This window comes from Chionomys nivalis, chromosome 20 (assembly GCF_950005125.1).
Source record: "Chionomys nivalis chromosome 20, mChiNiv1.1, whole genome shotgun sequence".
In the NCBI taxonomy this organism is placed as follows: Eukaryota; Metazoa; Chordata; class Mammalia; order Rodentia; family Cricetidae; genus Chionomys; species Chionomys nivalis.
Genome location: NC_080105.1, coordinates 58,019,387 through 58,039,964, shown reverse-complemented (window position 1 = coordinate 58,039,964; position 20,578 = coordinate 58,019,387).

Here is a 20,578-nt window from a genome sequence, read left to right as displayed (position 1 = left end):
GACTCTGGAGTCTTTAACATGAGGGATCTAGATATCTGAGTTTCCATATATTCTACAGAAAAAACCTCTGTCAGGTATATAGCTAGCAAAATTTTCTCCTATTCTGTAGATTGTTCATTCGCTAGAAATGTTGCTTTCATTGCCACAAAAAAGTCTTTCAATTTCAAAAAGTCTCAGTTTTCAACTGATGTGCTCTTTCCTGAGACCCAGGTGCTTGCCTTTGAGGTGCTTCCACCAATTTTCCTCTGTCAGCTTGCATTTTAGGATTCAACATAGTAACAAACCTACAGGTAACATTGGGCTAAATGGGAAGAAAACATAAAACAAAACCAACTAAAACATTTCCACAAAAATCAGAGCAAAGAAAAGTATGCCCACTTTCTCCGCACCTATTTAATATCATATTTGAACAGTTAACCAGAAGTTGAAGAATAGGTGAACTGTCTGGTTTTACGTTAGCGAAACATCTGAAAGTAAAATTTGAAGAGGTTTTTATGGTTTGGATGTAAGCTATTCCCACCCAGCCTCCTGTGCCAAACACTTGGTTCTCAGCTGGTCATACAATTTGGTGGATTTGTGAGACCCGCATAGAGGAGTTGCATAGCAGGAAGTAGGTCACTGGGGTTGGTCCTATGCTGATTCTGGCCTGAACCTCTTCTTTGCTCAGAATTGAGGCTCTGTAGCTACACACTTTAGCTTCCATGAACTCGTCCATACCTCTGTGATGAACTGTACTCATTTAGACATGAGCCCAAATGTGTCCTTTCTTCCTCTCCTGATTTTTCAGTCAAGAATTCAGGTATCAGAAAAGTAAGCCATCTAAGAGTGAGGCACCTTGGGTAAGAAAGGGGTGGGGGAAGGGAGGGATTAATGAGGGAAAGAATGGGGAGGGTTCCAAACAGATATCTTCATCTTCACAGAAGACTCACCTGAGGTGAGTCTAATAGATTACCTTATAATGGGCCAGATGTGGCAAGGACTCCAGCGTGGAGGCCAAAGGTTGCTTGGCATTTAATTTAATAAAAGAGAAAGACAACCAGGATTTTGGCACCAAGTAACAGTAACAGGAAAACAACAGATGGGAGATGGATGAGGAAGAGCCATGCAGGCAAAGGGTCTGGTGACTAGGGACCGTCCATATTGGCCACCCTGTAGTGTAGGACCAGGACATGGAAGGTGGACAGGCCTGCAATGCCTGCGCTCACCCCAACATGCCCCTCCGCAGTGTTTTCCCCAGATAAGAGGAATCCCCCAAGTCTTCCCACAAACTCTCTCAAGGGAGGGAGTGTATGTTGGGGCACAGATCACCAATGGAGGAGCAGACACACTCCGTGTGAACGGCACAGTCGGGAGGGTGGGAAAGAACGCCCCTCTGCATTAGCTTCTCATTTCCAATAAGTTATTGCACAATATGTTCAGTGGGACTCTTGGAAATTAAAGAGAAGTAGTTTATTTCTTCCCAAGTAGGAGCCATGACATTAAAAGCGCTTCCAGCCCCTCTTCCAAATGTCACGGCAAAAATAAACAAAGCATTTCTAAAACAACGTAGCATCGAGCAAGGAATTCCCTTGGCCAGTCGCAGAAGGTTGCCATCAGGGATTGGAACGGAGACCTGCAGAAGTCATGTGTTCATGAAGAGTATGAAATCCTTATTGCCTGGGCAAACAGGGACCTGGTGGCATCTTTGGGGTTTCATCTTACCTCATCCCAGGTGCTGCTGTGTCTTCATATCCTCCTTATAATTAATTATACAGTGTGAGTGTATGTGTGTGCACATGCGTGTACATGTGTGTGCGTGTTTGTGTATACAGGGGAAGTCACAGACATCTGGCACTTAGGACAGGGCAAGATTTATGGAGAAATCTCAAAATGTGTAACTCTTGTCTTGATGATTGACAAGCTGCACGCTGACCCCCATTCCTTCTGAGGTGTGTGGTCCAGCCAGAGGGACAGTGACTCTGGGGCCAAAGCTGAGACAAGCAGGGTGAGAGGCAACAAAGCCGTGATACGGCTGCTGCAGGTCCAGTCCAGGCTCTCCCTCGTGTTGACGGAGTGTTCTGCTGCTGAGCAGTCCCAAGCACAGATGCTAACCATACTGAAATGTGAGTTTGACACAGACACTAGACATCTTGAAATCACATAACAAATAGATGTTTGGGTTTTGTGTCCAAGGTTGAAGGTCAACCCACTCTATCAGATTTCTATTTCTGGCATTCCTTATCAAGAGGCAGCAGTAACTTTCCTTCTCCTCTGAAACCTGGAGGACACAGAGCTTCAAGCACTCAGACGTGTCTAAGAGATAACAGCATGATGGTGAAAGACATGGAATCTGTCCAGGCACAGAGCAGAGGGTCCCTGGAAGCCAGTGTGTGAAGAGAAACAAGGACGTTTGTAGCAACCCTTGTGATGGCTATTGTTTTTGTGGTGCTGTGGCAGGTTTGTTCTGGGGACAGCTTCAGAGAGCTCTTGTTCCACTGTGGCAAGGCAGACGTGGTGGCAGGAACACGACGGGGTGTGTTCCTTCACAGTGTGTGCAAGCAGAGACCTTAACTTGCTTTGGGCTCTTGGTTTCAGAGGGGATTTATGTTGATTGTGGTAGGCAGGGCATGGTGGCTCCATTGTGTTGTTGCGTGGCTCAGCAGGAGCAGAGAACTGGTTTGCACCAGAAGAGACAAGAACCCTCAAAGGCTCTAGTGGCTACTTCTGCCGGTCCTAAAGGTGTCACCACTCAAAGGTTGCTTGACCTTCAAAACGGCACTGGAAGCTGGGAATTGAGCATTCAAAATAGGAGCTGGTAGAGGGCACCTTTCAGATTCAAATCATAATCTTCTGTCCATTGTAGCTATAGGCTCCTGATTGTCTAATAGTGGGAAGTTCAACTAGTCCCAGTTTGAGAGTCTTCATAGTAACAGCTCTGATTCCTTCAAATCTCCAAAGTTCAGTCATTTCTGAGTCTCAAGGCAATGTGTAAGGTGTGCAAAATAATATTGCAGTCTAAAGTACTAACCTGATATCATTCTCAAAGGGTAGAATTGGAGGTAGGAGGACCAATATCAAATCTTGTAGCCCAGGCTGGGTGTCTGTGGCTCATGTTACCACATTGCGATCCCTAGTGGGCCTGAGTAGCCCTGCTTCTGTAGGGCGCTTGCTTCATGCAGCAAGCACACTCAACTCCCTTGGCCTAGCTCCACACAGCTTCTATAGCTTACCCTGGCAAATATTTCACTTCTGTAGTATCCCTGGGTCTATGTGGCAACCTAGATTGTGTGTGCGAAGCTTCATGAGTGTGCTGACCCTTGATAGAGGGATCTCACTTCTGCTGCACAATGTCTGGGATTGTGGCTTGTTTTCCTGACCTCTGTGATTCTGTGACTGTATTCAGCATGTCTGAAAAGCCAGCACCACACAGAGAACATGCCAACTTCAGCTGCCATCCAGAGATATAGCTGGTTCCCTCGGACCATGGCTGCGCTGGCCTCTGGGCGCTTGTCCGCCTTCAGTTTAGTGGTACGGATCTCTGTCAGTTAAAGCCCTTTGATCTGCCCTTGATCTGCCCACATTAGCTCATCCTCCTTGCCTTGCCAAACGGCACGCTTTTCAGATCCTGTTATGATCTTTGGTGCTGAATCTCAGTGTCAGTCTGGCTTAAAGCAACAAGAAGGAGCAATGCTGCAGCCTACATCCTATGCTGCATCAAAATTCCTATATACAATCCTATATAAAATATATAAATCAATTAATTTATTACTTTTGAGTTCATATTCACTCTCCTTCAAGGACACAGGGTTGATGGAGGAAGGTCATTGGCTAATAAAGAAACTGCCTTGGTCCATTTGATAGGACAGCCTTTATGTGGGTGGAGTAAACAGAACAGAATGCTGGGAAGAAGGGAAGTGAGCTCAGACACCATGCCTCTGCTCTCTGGGGCAGATGCGATGAAGCTCGGACCCAGGATGGACGTAGGCTAGAATCTTCCTGGTAAGCGCACCTCGTGGTGCTACACACATTAATAGAAATGGGCCAAGCAATGTTTATATGAATACAGTTTGTGTGTCGTTATTTTGGGGCATAAGCTAGCCAGGGGACCGGGAGCTGGGCAGCAGGAATGCAGCCCGCAGCTCCTTCAACACAGGGTTCTTTGCACAAATGTGGCATGGCATGGTCTATAGTCCAGTCTCCCAGAAGGTTCTGTTCCCTCCTGAGCCTCATGAGTGCTGTCCTTGTGGGTCCACCTTTCTCCAGGCAGTCTGAGAGTCCGGCCTCCCAGCAGCATCCCCATTAAGTGGGGCCCAGTTTATCCCAGGACACTTGTAGCCCACAGCTCCAGTCTCTCCCAGGTTCCTCCTGAAAATTATTTCCAAAGGTCTAGCCATCTCACGGGCAGGCTTATTTTTGCAATATTGAAATTAATTTTCTGTGCTAGTTAGCTGTCCCCATGGCTACTATACTAGTTAGCTGTCCCCATGGTGACTGCACTAGTTAGCTGTCACCATGGCGACTGCACTAGTTAGCTGTCACCATGGCGACTGCACTAGTTAAGCTGTCACCATGGCAACTGTACTAGTTAGTTGTCACCATGGCAACTAAATAAAGGACAGAAACTATTTAGAGTGGAATAGTTTATTTTGACTCCTGGTCGAAGAGAGGCTTCAGTTCTTCATGCTAAAGGTGTGGCGGGGAGACCTGAGTGAGGGGGCTGGTGTGGGGAGAGCCTGAGTGAGGGGGCTGGTGCGGGGAGACCTGAGTGAGGGGGCAGGTGCTCACACAGCACAGGCCAGCAAGCAGAAACCGTGCCGACACCCATGGCATATGGCCTGTAAAGACCCGGTCCTAGTGACCTATTTCTGTCTCTCACGTCTTCAGAAAGGCCCCATGACGTTCAACAAAGTATCCCAAGCTATGGGCAGCATTCAAACCACGGGACTGAAGACACTTTACTGTCACACTGTGATGCCCAAACAAAGAAAAGGGAAAGAGAATAAGGAGCGGGGAGGAGAGGAAGGCAAGGCATTTTCAGTATTTAAAGACCGAAATAGGATCAAATGTACAATTAACAGAGGACAGAATCTCCAGACTTTTTAAGAAAATTACTTGGGATGCTGTAGCAGGCTTTTCCTTTTGGGCCACCAACCCGCTCTCAAGCCATGACACGGAGACTTACTTGTTTTGAACGCTGGCCTTAGCTTAGATCTTTACTGGCTAGCTCTTATAACTTAAACTAACTCATTTCTCTTTATCTACATTTTGCCCTGGGCTTTTACTCTTCTCTTTTTCCTTCTGTATAGCTCACTTCCACTGCTTCTCAGGTCTGTTGGCTGGCAGCTGCCTGGCTGCCGGCCCCTGGCCCAGGTGTCTCCCTCGTTCCCCCCTCCTCCTTCTCTTGTCCTTCCTTCTTCTCAAATCTAGATTTCTCCTACTTATTCTTTCTGCCTGCTCACCCTGCCTATCCTTTCTCTGCCTTGCTATTGACCATTCAGCTCTTTATTAGACCGATCAGGTGCCTTAGGCAGGCAAGATGAAACAAATGCAGCAATCTTTACATAATGAAACAAAGGCAGCAGAAACTAAAGTAACACACCCTTACATCATTAAACATGTAGTATAAACAAAAGTAACACACCTTTACACAGTTAAAGTAATGTTCAGGCAGCATAAACAAATGTAACACATCCTTACATCATTAAACACAGCATAAATAAATGTAACACACCCTTACATCATTAAACAAATGTAGTATAAACAAAAGTAACACACCTTTACACAGTTAAAGTAATGTTCTGCAGCATAAACAAATGTAACAGCTTTGCCTAGTTAAAATGCTATTTCACAACAGGACACAATGTAAATCCCATTACATTTTAATACATTTTAAATTTCATTTTAGTATATGTACTGTGCCATGCTTGATGGTACATATTTGATTAAAATATTCAGAACTTGAGATCAGAGCACAGGACAGGGAGGGGTGGAGAGGATGAGGATATCAGTGAGACTTCTAGCTCTCTTTAGGGTTTCCACCCTAACAGTTTTAAGGCATGCTGGTGGTTTGTTTTGTTGAGTGGGAGGGTCGGGCGATTATTTTTGCTGTTACCCTGTGGCTGTGACACAGGTCCAGCGCCCTCTTCTTCAGAGAAAGCTAAGAAAATCACCTGGATGGGCACAGTTTGCAATTTGCATGAAATGACTTTTAATTCCAGGGTTTGTCCTAATTTTTTTTTTCTAGACATGAAACTATATATCCATGTTACATTCACTTGGGGACAAAACCAAACAGGTAAAGTGGGTCCTTCCTTTGCCCCGTTGTACACACATGCAACCACTAGAGGGAAGCACCCGAACACCTAATGGAGCCATCGGCAGCATTAACCTCAAGCCAGTGGTAGAAACGATAAGACTGCAGGGAAGAACAATGAGCCGCCACCCAGACACCATGAGTGTTTCCTCAAAGTGTGTTCTTTGGGCCCCCAAGCCCCAAGGCATCCCCAGAGCTCTCACTTGTGTGTCTTTTGGGGAAGTTCCACTGCGGCAAACCACTTATATCCCTGAAAACACTGTACAGCTCCAGTGGGAGGGGAGTGTAGCTGAGCTTACAGATAGGCAGACAGACAGACAGACAGACAGACAGACAGACAGACAGACAGACAGATGGGTGATAGATAGATAGATGACAGATATAGATGATAGATAGACAGATAGGTAAATAGATAGATAATAGATAGATGATAGACAGATAGAAAGTAGATGATAGGTAGATACAGATAGATAGATGATAGATAAATAGATAGATGATAGATAGATAGGTAGATAGATAGATAGATAATAGACAGATAGACAGACAGATAGATGATAGACAGATATATGATAGCTAGATGATAGATATATGATAGATGATAGATGGATAGGTAGGTAGGTAGATAGATGGAAGGATAGATAGATAGATAGATAGATAGATAGATAGATAGATAGATAGATAGATAGATAGATAGATAGATAGATAGATAGATAGATAGATGATAGATAGTAGATAGACAGACAGATAGAAGTCACTCCTGTGTTGAAGATTCTCTAAGGCCAAGAGACTAAATGTCATGAGTATTGACATTTAACAGTCTGCGGACCAGTGCAGAATTATCTCCGGCTATTTCATAACATGGAAAAATATTCATTTTCCACTCCTGTGTGTGACCTAACTTTCTGGGACTCTCAACACCTTAAACATGCATTTGTATGGACTCAGAGTATGGGGGTCCTCCAAGAGATCACTAAGGCTATTGTTAGAGAGCATCTGAAGCCTATGGCAGTTTCCCTTCTTTGCTGCAGCCCGCCCATCTGGGGTCCCCACCAACGCACTTGGCAAATGTCTTGGTTTATAAACGCCTTGGTTTGGTAACTAATAGCATCTTATGTAACCACTTCCACAGTGGGTCATGTCTGTAGGAGTGACCTGAATTAACATTTGCAGGCCGTGGCCATCAGATTGCACTTCATAATGAAGCCTTTCTGACCCCTGTTGAGGCTCATAGGGAGTCCATGTTCCTCTTGACCTTCTCACCTTTTAATGGTGATCTAAAAGCTAGCTAGATCACCTGTCACCATCTGACCCACGAATACGGGAGGCTCATGCCCTGCCCTCTCACCCCTTCTGTCAATCCAGCACCCAGGACCCCCAGGGCAGTGCTCCCTTTTTATGACCATCGTTTCTGTATCTAACCATCAAGCATTGAACACTTTTTTTTTTTGCACCAAAAATATTTCTGCACTGTATCATGGGATTGATTCTTCCAGTTTCAGTAAGTAATCCCAGTATAAAAATATGCTTTCACGCATCCATCGTCTTCAGTGAGCAAATATTGACGACACTTTTATATGGGAAAGTGTGCCACGAGCCTGGTCTAGCCGACTAACATCTGTAATTGTCCCATTTTGTGTTGAGGTGGACGCCATATATTCTGAGATTGACTCACCTTTGTGCTCTAGGAAAACAACAGCTGCAACTGTGGGTATGTAGATGAACACCAATAAGTCTCACTTCCCGGAAGCCACCGGCTTTTGCCCACAGCTCCCTGTCTGAGCTCTTTGCAGGGCTCCTTCTCCTTTGGGGTACTCATGGATTATTACTTCTCTTCCTGTTTGGAGATTGTTAGTCCTCACAGAGCTAGCTGCAAAGGCCATGTCTAGGGGTGTGCGAAGTTCTCACACTGAGGCAAATATCCTTACTATATTGGTATATACTACATATATCAGGAATAAATTAAATATAATACTGTTTCCTATTCTAAAGGACTCAGAACTTCCCATTTTACCCACTGTGCACCACACAAAACAATCTGAGGAACTCAAATGGTGGACAGTGAGTTGTTTACATAGGAAGTATTTCTCTGTACAGTCTCATTCACCCCCCTGTGTGGAATTTAGAAGTTGATGGTGCGAGAGGATGAGGCTCTAACGGTCATTCTCAGAGGCTGGGAGAGCATGGCAGAGTTAGGCATGGGGAACACTGCTCCGTGGTACGAAGGTCACAGGTGGACAAGAGCAATAGAGGTTCAGGTGTGAGCATCAGAGTGATTGGAGACAGACAGACACTACACGATGCTCCACGGAGTAGTTCAGGAAATCTACATAAATAAATCAGATTGTTCTCGCCACCAGGGAAAGGTAAACATGTCAACAGATAGATTATCATAGATAGATTTGGACATATATAATGAGTACATGTATCAAAACATCACAGATTCTCCACAAATGTGTATTAAGTTTATGTTTTAAAAGACACTGAGCAGGAAATGTTTGACGTTGGACTATAGATAGGACAAGAAGGAGGGTAGGGAGAGAAGGTTTTATATGTCTAATGAATATTTATAACAGGGGGAGTATGATCCACATAAACCATTTGCTCCCCAAGTTGCTTTTCGACTGTGTGTCTTATCTCATCAACAGCATGAACTAGGATGGAAGGGAGCGGAGGAGGATGGTGGTGGAGGGGGCAGGGGCTGAGCACCAAATGTGGCCAGGAAGAAGTGAGTTCTCGTGTCTGCAGCACACTGAAGTGACAACAGTTAACAGCAGTTTGTCATGAAGAACAAGGAGAGAGGAATTCAAAACCTCCCGGTCAAAGAAACAGTAAGTGTGCAGGGTGCTGGAAGTGTTGGCTACTCGACTGTTACTGAGTGTGAGTGCTGACGCTCTCCACCGTAACCCCACACAGGCTCAACTGTGTGCCAATTGAAAGTAGAAATAATCACCAACGTTTTATCCTGCACAGCTCCAGAGAGCACAACTCAGCTTACCGGAGACAGGCTTTCCTTCTGAGAATGCAGAGGGATCTTCTTTCCAGGAGATGGCTCACACGATCGGCTGAGTCACCTCCAGGCAGAGTGTCTGGGTGAAATGGGCACACGACAAGACATGGGTGCTGCGGAGATGTGGCCTCTGGTGCCCAGTGTGAGCACCGAAGCGAGGATTGGAGAAGGCCCAGGAGGTTGGGGCTGTTGCCAGTGCACACAGGTGGAGGGAGGAAGCCTGGGGAAGGGGCCAGCTCTGGGCGTGCCCCAAGGAGTTCACATACTGTAGCGGCAGTATGGGGACAAAGAGACAGGCAGGCTGATGATGGAAAGTGGCAGGATTTAAAGTAATTTGATGGAAACAGGAGGCAGGGCCATCTTTGTGGAACTTCTTAGGTTTGCAGGCTGAACACAGACACACAGAGAGCGTTTGATTCAGGGCAGGGACGTCTTCAGGAGGTAGAAGATGTGGGGTCCCACATAAGATAAGGAAGAGTGTTAGTGAGATGAGTCACTGTGTAAAATTCTGTGGACAAGCCTGACAACCTGAAGTCAGTCCTAGAAACCCACACAGTGGAAGGAGAGAACAGATTCCATCGAGTTCTTTTCTGACCTTGCCTTGCCCACCCCCACAATAAAAAAATAATAATATCTAAAGAAAACAGAAGGGGGAGAGCTGGCATAGTTCTGTGTCTGGGGTACTCAAGAGTAATCTGAAGAGAGACAGCGGTCAGCAAGCACATGGAAGAGGCAGAAGGGCTGCCTGAAGGTGAGACCTGACAGCACTGGATCCAGGGCTGATGGTCACCACCCTTTCAGTTCCCTGCTTGTAGCTCGAAGTCTACATTGCCCCATTTTTCTGTCCATGCTTCCTGTGGGTTTGTGCCTGGCTGTAGCCCATCCTGCTATTCATGCTCCACCTTTTCCCAGCCATGGGCTCGCTCTCCCAACTGTGTCCTCAGCTTTCCCCACACGAGAGTCTCAGCCTCTACAATACACTGCCAGCCTCACTGTCACGGTGGTCTGCAGGGCTCACTCCGTAGCTTTCCCCGTCACTAAGCACCTGCTGTATACCTGGCACTAGTCTGATTACCAAGGTCAGCCTGAGAAGGTATGCATGGCTTTTCTCTCTTCTGTAGAAGCAGAAGTTTTTACTGCGGGGCAGAGTCTGGGATTTTTTGGCCTTTGTTCTTAAATTCTCTTTTCCCAGAAGTTATGCTGCAAGTCCAAAGCCCTGGTGGTCTGGTTTGCAAGTCTTTGTTCTAAATTTCAGACCATGCAATGAAAGATTATAAAGGAGAGGACGGTTTTAAAATGCATTTTATTTATTCTTGAGAATTTCATACCTGCAAACAACGTACTTTGATCATACACACCCCTACTTCTCTTCCTAACTCCTCCCTTTGATCATATGCACCCCTACTTCTCTTCCTAACTCCTCCCTTTGATCATATGCACCCCTACTTCTCTTCCTAACTCCTCCCAGATATCTCACTCTCCCAAACGAGTGTCCATTTAATTATTTTATTTAAGAAACAAATTTCATCCTATTTTTGATTGTTTTGCTTGTATGTATGTCTGTGAACCACATATGTGTCTGATGGCCATGGAAGCCAGAAGAGGATGTTGGATCCCCTGAAACTGGAGATTTAGACAATTGTGAGCCTCCATGTGGGTGCTGAAAATCAAACCAGGGTCATTTGGAAGATTTCTGGTCAATACTGACTTGATTTCTCCATGGCCTGTGACCAGTGTGTGTAGTGTCTTCAGCATTGGGTCTTCTTACCGTCAGGTTAAGGAGGATAATTAAGAGCAGTGGTAACATGCATATTGTTTGGGCTTTTCTCTGGAACACTGCTGACCAACAACGCAAGGGGAGGAATCCCACACTGGCAATGGGCCTTTTATTTGGCAACAAATTGATTCTGGGAGGAGCATTGTCCCCTGTGTAGGGCAACTCCAATTAAACTCTTTCTATTACCTATACACACATATATGGAGTATATAATGATTATGTTGATGTAAATATGTACTATACAACAAATATGCATAATGAATGTGTACATATGTATTTATATACAGTTTATGAAGTGGTCCATTTCCACGTGGCTTTTCAAAGATCCTTCGTGTTATTTATCCTTTATTTGGCTACAAAATGAGCTATAATGAAAAGAAATAATTTTCAAATGTTTCCAACACAAGAAACAGCCAATATGGAGACACTGGAATTGTTATTGAAGCTGATTTGCTTTCTCTCTCTCTCTCTCTCTCTCTCTCTCTCTCTCTCTCTCTCTCTCTCTCACACACACACACACACACACACACACACACACACAATTACATCTCAATTGGAAAGAGTGAGCTATAATATGACCAGATGGGTTTCTTGCTGTCCACCCACAGTCACCATCCACCTTCCTCTCCTGCCTTTGAGCGATCACCCCCATGGAAAGACAGTTTCTAGAGCCTTATTTCCTGCCTTCTGAGGGCGACAATGTATTTTTCTTACATTGACGCCTGTCTACTTTCTTTTCTGTTATAAAAGCACCACAAACCATAAACACATAACCAAAAACAACTTGGGAGGACTCCTGTGTCTGCACCATCGTCCACCGTGGAAAGAATCCAGGGCAGGGACGCAGGCAGGAATCTGGAGGCAGGAGTTGAAGCAGAAGGCACTTAGGGTGCTGCTCTAAATGTGTTTGCACCTCATGCTACAGTCCAGTCCATGGCTCATGCTCAGTCTGCTTTTGTAAACAACACCCCGGGACCATCCTTCCAGGGTGACACTGGCCCCGATGGGCTAAACCTCACACACCAATAATTATTCAAGAAAATGAATCACAGACTGCTCACAAGCCGAATGATGGAGATGGGTTTTCAACTGGCATTCTCTCTTTCTAGGTGACCCTAGCTTGTGTCAAACTGACAAAAGCTGACCACCACAGCCCCCAAGTCTCTCTGAAGCCCTCAAATGTGATTGTCCATGCATGACCATAGTCTTGGCTTTGTATCTTAAACCAAACTGTCTCCATTCGTGGTGGAGGGTGCATCTATTCTGCCTTTTTTTTTCATTTCTAATTTGCTTTGGGGTTTAATAATAATGAATAAAGCTTATAGACCTTGAGCCTTAGAGGCAGCCACATTAAATTCACAGTTAAAAGTCAGGTGGGGCGTCACTGCAGGAGAAGGACTCAGCTTGGCTGGGAACTGACATAGACCAGGGCTATCTCAGTGACTCTTATTAACATTTAGAACCATGTTAATGCTAATGACTGTTGTATTCACGTTGACCTTGGAGCTGAAACCCACCAGTCCTCTTCTCGAAGCAGAATGTACCCGACCCCAACCCTGTGAAAGCCCAGGCCTGGGCTGTATTTCAGGAACCGTGCTCATCTCAGACTTCAGCTGGGAAAAGCTTTCTGTAAATCTTCGCCCACACACTCCGCCTTGACCCACAAGCTGTAAGCTGGTAATTATAGAGAGTGTATGTATATGTAATATGGTTCTGGGGGTGGAAGTGCTTCTATTTCGTCTTCATTGTCTGTGACTGGATGCCAGCATTTCTGCTCACACAGGCACTCCCTGCCTTTGCCATGGAGATTCTGTGGATTTCTCCTTTTAGTATTGTTCAGCTCTCTTTTGGGAATACTTACAATCTGACGAGTCTCACTTTGTGTCCTTGACAGATGAGGAGGTAAGGTTCTGGGACCCAGAGTCCGGGGAGCTGACTGAGATTCCAGCTGTGTTCTTTTTAGGCATGTGTCTTATTCCCCTGGCCTGCAGTTCTGATGTGTGGAGTAGGGATGCTAATGTAGAGCAGGGTTGGTGTGAGAAAGGGATCAGGGGGAAAAGTCGCTTCTGTTGTGTCTGTAGCGGCTGTGATAGTTGTCCGTACCCCTGTGCTCACCTCTGCCGGCAGACTGGGGTCGATCAGTGCCAAAGCTAGTTCCAGCTCAGTCCCTTCACTTACTGCAGGCTTTGGCTCAGAGGAGCTGAGTCCATGCTTCTTAGCTGAGAAGTTGCTAAATAAATAATCCAACACACAAACCCAAACAAGATAACTGGGGTGGGACTGGGAGGAGGCTTGGACGACAAAGGGTTTTGTGCCTAAGAACAATGATTTGAGTTTGACACCTAGTACCCACATAAAAATGTAGGCATGACTGTTCTTGCTTGCAATCCTACAGGGGAACGGCCAAGTCAGGTCGATCCTGAGATGGCCGGCCAGCCAGCCCAAACCATCCAGCGTGTTCTAGAACAGTGAGAGACAGCAGCTGGAAAACAAGATGGACAGCTCCTGGGAGCAAACCAAGGTCGTCCTCTGGCCCCATGTGTGCACCCCACACACCTGCACACACATAGGGACACATACGCATAAGGGAACTGGAAAGTTTTGTACCCCTGCTTTGTTCCCCTGTTTTATTTGATGTCAGTTTCGTCACTAGAAAGAAGCTCGTTCCTTCATACCATCTCAGCTCGTAACTATGAGCATGGAGCAGAGCCTGAAAACAGCACGGTTTATGTGCTGAGCATCCTACCTGGTTATGTGCAATCCCAACTGTGTATCCACACCAGTCCAACATCACTTGCTGCCAGTCAGCTTACTAACAATGTCCATCAACTCACCATTCGGGTCGCAGCAAATAACCATTAAGGTGATGTTTTCATGCCTTAGGGCGTGTGAAGGATTGTGACTTCTATTTCGATATATAGTATTTATGTTCTAGTAACATACACATCTTCACTTAATAAGGACAATTACTTCTTCCATTTCTGTTTTTGGATCTAAACATCACAGAACAAGGCTCCAATAAAGGAACGCTGAGTGCAGAGGCTATCTAGGAAGGAGAGAAGTTTGGTTTACCCAAGGCTAGCTCTGGGTGAGGGATTCCTTCCTTCGTGATGTCTTTGTTTCGCCAGGGCAGAAAGGGAGGCTTCGTTCTGAGACAGTTTCTTTGTGTTTATAGACAGTCCATTTGCTAGTTAATATTTGAGCAAACTCTATTAGCTCAGGGAAGGAACTGCTCCCATGTCAGCCCGTCCAGCAGCCCCTCACACTCCCGATCCAGCCAATTGCTGTCTTCTGCTCAGTCTCCAGACCGTTCCATCTATTGCTCATGACCACAGGTGATTGGATCAATAATGTTTAACAAAGTGTACGCTTTGCCCCAGGGCAATTAAGTTAAAATAACACTCATTTATTCTTCTAATGACAATTCTTTTGGTGCACCGCTAGGGTTTGTAACATCTTGTCTTTCATTAGTCTCACATCTTTATCAATTTCTTTAATGTATTTTTATAATTGATTCAACTCTGTAATATACTGAAGTAGAAAAATTATTTCCCCCTCCAAATAATACCCAGAGAACTACCCAGGGTATCACAATTACCAGTGTTTAGGGTCTCGAGTTTATTCATATATTTGTTGCTGCAAAGAAAAAAGAAGCCAAAATAAATGAGTATAAGTTCACAAAGTAAAGAGTTGGTAGGATTCTGTCCCCCAAATTCATAGCAGAACTCAGATATTTTAACAATTTATTTAAGAAGTGCTAAGACAGAAAAAAAATCATTTGCTAAATATTCATTTCAATTATGTTTTCAGTGGAGCGTCTTTTCACCCCAGTGTAGTGAGCTGAATTACTTCGGCTAAATTACTTTCAACCTAATCAGATGCAATTCCTGAATATGGAGCCTCCTGTAACTACGAACAATTAATTGAAGCAGTCTTGAAGGTTCTCCTTCATCAGAGGGATTGTCTTCAGGGATCAGTCATTTTTATAGAGCTTGTGGGAAACAGAGAATACAGAGCAGGGTCCAACTGTCAGTCATCCTGGCATCTCCTCCTTCCTGGTGCCTGTCAATCTCTCTACTACAAGTCATATTCCCAAGCCAACTAAGCCTTCTTAAACAGGCAACTAAAAGAGGAAATGCCAAGAATATGCTTGGTAAACATGAGAGAGAGAGAGAGAGAGAGAGAGAGAGAGAGAGAGAGAGAGAGAATAATATATATTTTGGGCCATAAATCTCATTTCCAGCATTAGGAACTTAGGTGAAAGCCACCTCTTCTCAGGAGAATAGTATGGAAAGTCACAGTGGTGATGCTCTTTGAAAATGATCTCTCATGGAATTCTGATATTACAGGGAACACTGTCATTGTTAACCACAAACTCGGAGCTTCACAGGATCATATTTTCTCATCGTTAAAATGTTTGTGTGGTTCTCAGATGCCTTACTTTATTCCAGGGAGTGATTAAGGCTATGAGAAAACTGAGTTTCATCCTGCTTCTTAAGGCTGAACACAAAAGACTACCAGGTTTCTTCCTGGTTGCCACTAGGTGGGGACAGTGGCAGCAGCTGCTTCCATAGGGAGCAGCTAAGAATAGAAAGCTCCTCACAGAAACAGGGAGGACCCCGATCTGGAATGCTGTTGCTCATTGCAAGCTGCCTCTTTCGAAGAGAAGTTGCTTTTAATTGCAGGAAACTCTTGCCTCTGTGTCACTTGTCCCGCTTTTGGACAGCCCGTCGTCAGGCTATGCTTTCTTCACTCTATGGCGTTCCTTGGTCCAGAGGACAGCAGCGGTGACAGCCATGCTGAGGTGCTGAGTGAGGACAGAGCAGAAGACTTAGTGAGAGTGTGGGCAATCTTGGAGAACAATGAAAGGAAGACCGGGGAGCAGATCAACATCACCAAGACAGGAGAACTGATGGCCAGTGCCCCAAAGACGCGACTGGGCAGTAGATGCTGTGTGTCTATTGCCAGGAAGGGAAAGGACTGATGAAGCCTTGGAAGGCACGGATGACCTGGCCCTTTTGATGAGAATGGGAGAAACAGAACCGAACACAAACTGACTTAACCTTGGAGGAAGTCAGATCGCCTGGAACTGGAGGCACAAGCAGTTGTGAGCTGCCTGACCTGGTGCTGGAATCCAAACGTGGGTGCCCTGCCAGAGCAGCAAGGGCTCTGAACTGCTGAGCTGTGTCCTTCGCCCCGTCGACTTTGTTTATCAAAGGCAGCAGCAGCGAGAAGAGCTGACTGTGCAATTTGTGACGGGTCAAAGCCTGTGATTACCTGCAGGGGTTCTGGTCCCTTCAGGGGTTCCGGTTCCTTCAGGGGTTCTGGTTTCCAAAACACTAACACTGATGATTTTTGACTATGAACTTTATTTAAAAAAAGTCATTCTCAAATTTGTACCCATTAGACATTGTGAAAATTTATAACTGCTTAAAAAAATCACGATTTCCACAAGAAAATTGTCTGAAGTGTGGTTATTTACAGCTGTTAAAGAACATCTGTTAGCCGGGCAGTGGTGGCACACACCTTTAATCCCAGCGGTGGGAGGTGGATCTCTGTGAGTTTGAGAATGAGTACCAGGACAGGCTCCAAAGCTACACAGAGAAATCCTGTCTCGAAAAACAAAACAAAAACAAAAAACAAACAAACAAAAATTTGTTGTGAGGTGGACTTGGCGGGGGCTGTCTAATCTTTTCAGTTAGAAGACAGACTTAGGGCTGGAGTAATGGCTCAGTGGTTAAGAGCAGTGGCTGCTCTTGCCAGGACGAGGCTCCAGTTCTGAGTAACACCCACACAATGGTTCCTAATTCTCTGTAACTCCAGTTCCAGGGGATTCAACTCTACTTTGTTTTTAGGCCTCCAGGTGCACTAGGCACACGATGCAACACATACAAGCAAGCATAACACTTAATCATATAAAATTGAATGAATCTTAAGGCATTTGTAGCTGAATGGATTGAAAGATTCAAGATTTAACTGCTTCAGATGAGTTTGAGGAAGTCCACAGTGCTCAGTTGAGAAGAGCGTGGCTTGCAGAGCCTCCTGGGGACCAATGTAGAAGCTGCAGCCTTGTGTTTGTAGATATACAATGAACACCATCTGACTTTGTTTGCTTTTGCTTTTTGAGATATGGTTTCTCTGTATAGCCCTGGCTGTCCTGGAACTTGCTCTGTAGACCAGGTGACCTCGAACTCACAGAGATCCACCTGCCCCTGCCTCCTGGGATTAAAGGCGTGCACCACCTACTTCCAACTTCTTTCTTGTGTGAACAGGGGCACAGGAGTCTAGAAACCACTCTCACTGGCTGGTCAGCAGGGTTTTCCCCTGGGCACACCCACTGAGAGCAGGTGGAAGCAAAGAGGGAGGATTAGCCCCATGCAGAGCAGGCCAGGTAATGTCCCCTTTATTGTGTCCAGGGGCAGCTTATATAGGGACAGCCATGCCCCAGCCAAATGCACCAGAAACCATTCCCCTGTCATCAGGAACTCCTGAGGGTCTCGTGCTCAGAGCAGCTGTAGGCACTCAGATCAGGGGAAAACAAGTTATTTACAAGACATTCAGGATCTGCTGGTTCACAGCTCCCAACCGATAGAAGGAGAGAGCTTCAAACAAAGCGTGATGTAAGTCGTCCTGGAGGAGACAAGCATGCTCTCTGAATGCTGTGTCTGTGCTGGCTGTTCAGTTTAACCTTCTTGCTGGCTGCAGCTGGAACAATCTCGGGCTTTACTTTGAACAGGAACATAAACTCTTAAGTAACTTAGAGTTGAAAGACTACCCAGACCTCCCAGCAGTGGGTGGTGTGTCAGGGTGTGTACAGGAGCCCTGGAGGGCAGGCAGAGCACACCAGGTCAGATCCGAGCCACTGGTTGAGAAGTAGCAGCCAACGGGGGCACGTAACCCATAAGTGTGGATGCAGCTGATGGCTGACTATGAGACTGAGCTAGCCCTTCAGCTCCAGCTTATATGGAAAGCACAGGTCGTGTCTGTGGGTAAGGCTTCTTTGGCTCAGGTAGCAGGGTGTGCTCCCTCGACCACAGAAGGCCCTGTATACCCACGAGGACTTAGGGAGGCAAGCAGGCATCATGCCCACTTGAGGCCTTGTGTCTCTGCAGCATGTGTGCTTTCCTCCCTGGAAGCACAATTGGAAACAAGCTGATTCCATATTTCAGTTGTCACTTCCGTCCCTCCAGGGCCCTGGCCATCTCTGTGGCTGGTTCAGAAGGGCTCCTATCACCTCAAAGGCTGGCAAACATATCAGCCAGCATTACATGCCTGGCTTTCTCAGCAAGTGGGGGTCACCAGGCCCAGTTAACCTTCAGCAGCACCAGGCTGAGTGGGGCAGACAGAGGAGAAGGAAGCAGGGTCTTTATGCCTTCCACTAAACTTGGCTGAGAAAGGAGGAAGAGAGGAGGCAGAGGTCATGAACTCCTGTCTCCCCGTCTGGCCGGCTGAGATGCTCATTGCAAACCCATGGATGAATGGCTCTTGATATTGCTCGCTGTGATGGATGGATGGCTCTTTATTTTAATACTTTGCTCCTTAGCGAACTGATTACTTGATTAAGTGTGAAATGCTAATAACCTTGACTGCATCTTGGTTTTTTTAATTCATCCAATTACTTACTCCATATTCACCAGTAATCCTAACTGTACAGAGCAATACTGAAAATTGAATTAGGATTTGATCTTACACAAAGTCGACATTGTTTGTTTGCTTGCTTTTGGTGCTTTGGAGACAGGATGTGGGTGGCCCTGTCTTGTCTCACACTCACTACGTAGCCTATGTTGGCCTCCCACTTACTGTAATCCCCCTGCCTCAGCCTCCTAAGTGCTGGAATTATAGGTGTGCACCACTCTGCTTTGCTGAAATCAGTCTTCTTAAGTTAATAAGCTTCATTGTTTGTGTTCTTTCTAGTAATTATTTATTTGTTTAGTGTTAGGGAACAAGGCTGCTCACCCAACAGGGAACACATGTGGCTGGCTGTCAGTTTTCCCTGTCTACCATGTCGGACCCTGGGGTAGAACTCAGACAGGGTTCTCACATGTGGGCAGTTAACAGTGATGCTGTCCTGCTTTTTTTTTTTTTATTTAAAACTTTTTATTCACTTTTTCATTTTTTTTAATTCATTTTACGTTCCAACCACAGTTCCCCCTCCTTCCTCTCTCCCAACTCTCCCCTACACCAACCCTCAGCCCACCCCCCATCTACTTCTCCCAAAGGGTAAGGCCTCCCATGGGGAGTCAACAAAGTCTGTTACATCACATTGAGACAGGAGCAAGACCCTCCCCGCTGGATCTAGCCTGAGCAAGATATCCCTCCATAGGGAATATGGACCAAAAAGCCAACTCATGGGACGGACCCTGGTTCCACTGTTAGGGGCCCCTCAAACAGACCAAGATACACAACTGTTGCCTACATACACAGGGCCTAGTTTGGTCCCATGCAGGCTCCCCAGTTGTTGGTCTAGAGTTTGAGTTCCCACAAGCTCAGTTCAGATGTCTCCGTGGATTTCTCCATTATGATCTTGATCCCCCTCCCTCTCTTTGAATAGACTCCCAGAGACCAGCCTGTTGCTTGGCTGTGGATCTCTGCCTCTGCTTCCATTAGTTACTGGAAAAGGTTCTATGATGACAGTTAGGGTACTCAGCGATCTGATTACAGGAGCAGGCTGGTTCACTATTGCTAGCAGTCTTAGCTGGGGTCACCCTTGTGGATTCCTGGGAATTTCCCTACCACCAGGTTTCTAAACAGAGAATTCTCAGCAGAAGAATCTCAAGTGGCTGAAAGACTTTTAAGGAATTGCTCAACATCCTTAGCCATCCTTTTACCAGAAATCTACCCCAGTGGTCACCCCTCTGGACAATAGTAGCAGGAGCCCATTCAGGACAGCAGAGTCTCTGGACATACTTTCCCCAGGACCACCCTTGGGGAATATACTCAACTGTAGCGGATCACTCATGACCATTTTATCTCCTTGAATTTTTCTCGTCCAGGTTCTCAGGCTTCACCGTGAGTTGGAACCTTGAAAGCTTTGAGAAGTTTCCTGGGTGTTTCTTAGCATGGGTCTACAAGACTTGGATGTTCTCATGAGAATAGAAGACCTGGATGAGGTACAGTTGCCACTCTGGCATTGCATCCTGGGTTCACAGAAACAGTATGACTTATGTTGACCAACGCTTCCTTTGAGCACTGCAAAGTGCGTCATTGTGTGCCACTGCTCAGGCCTGTGAAGACTCAGTGCACTTCTTGGAGGGTAGGAAATTTTCTTAATGACTTGAAATTCTTCCATGTGGTAGATTGATCTTTTCTCAAATATTTGATAATGTATTCAGACACTTAGACCTTATGGATTCACTGCGTGATGTAAGATGCCCATCTATATGCTATGGATATGTTTTATTACCATTGGTTAATAAATAAGCTGCTTTGGCCTATGGCAGGATAGAATATAGCTAGGTGGGAAAGCCAAGCTGAATACAGGGAGAAAGAAGGCAGAGTTGAG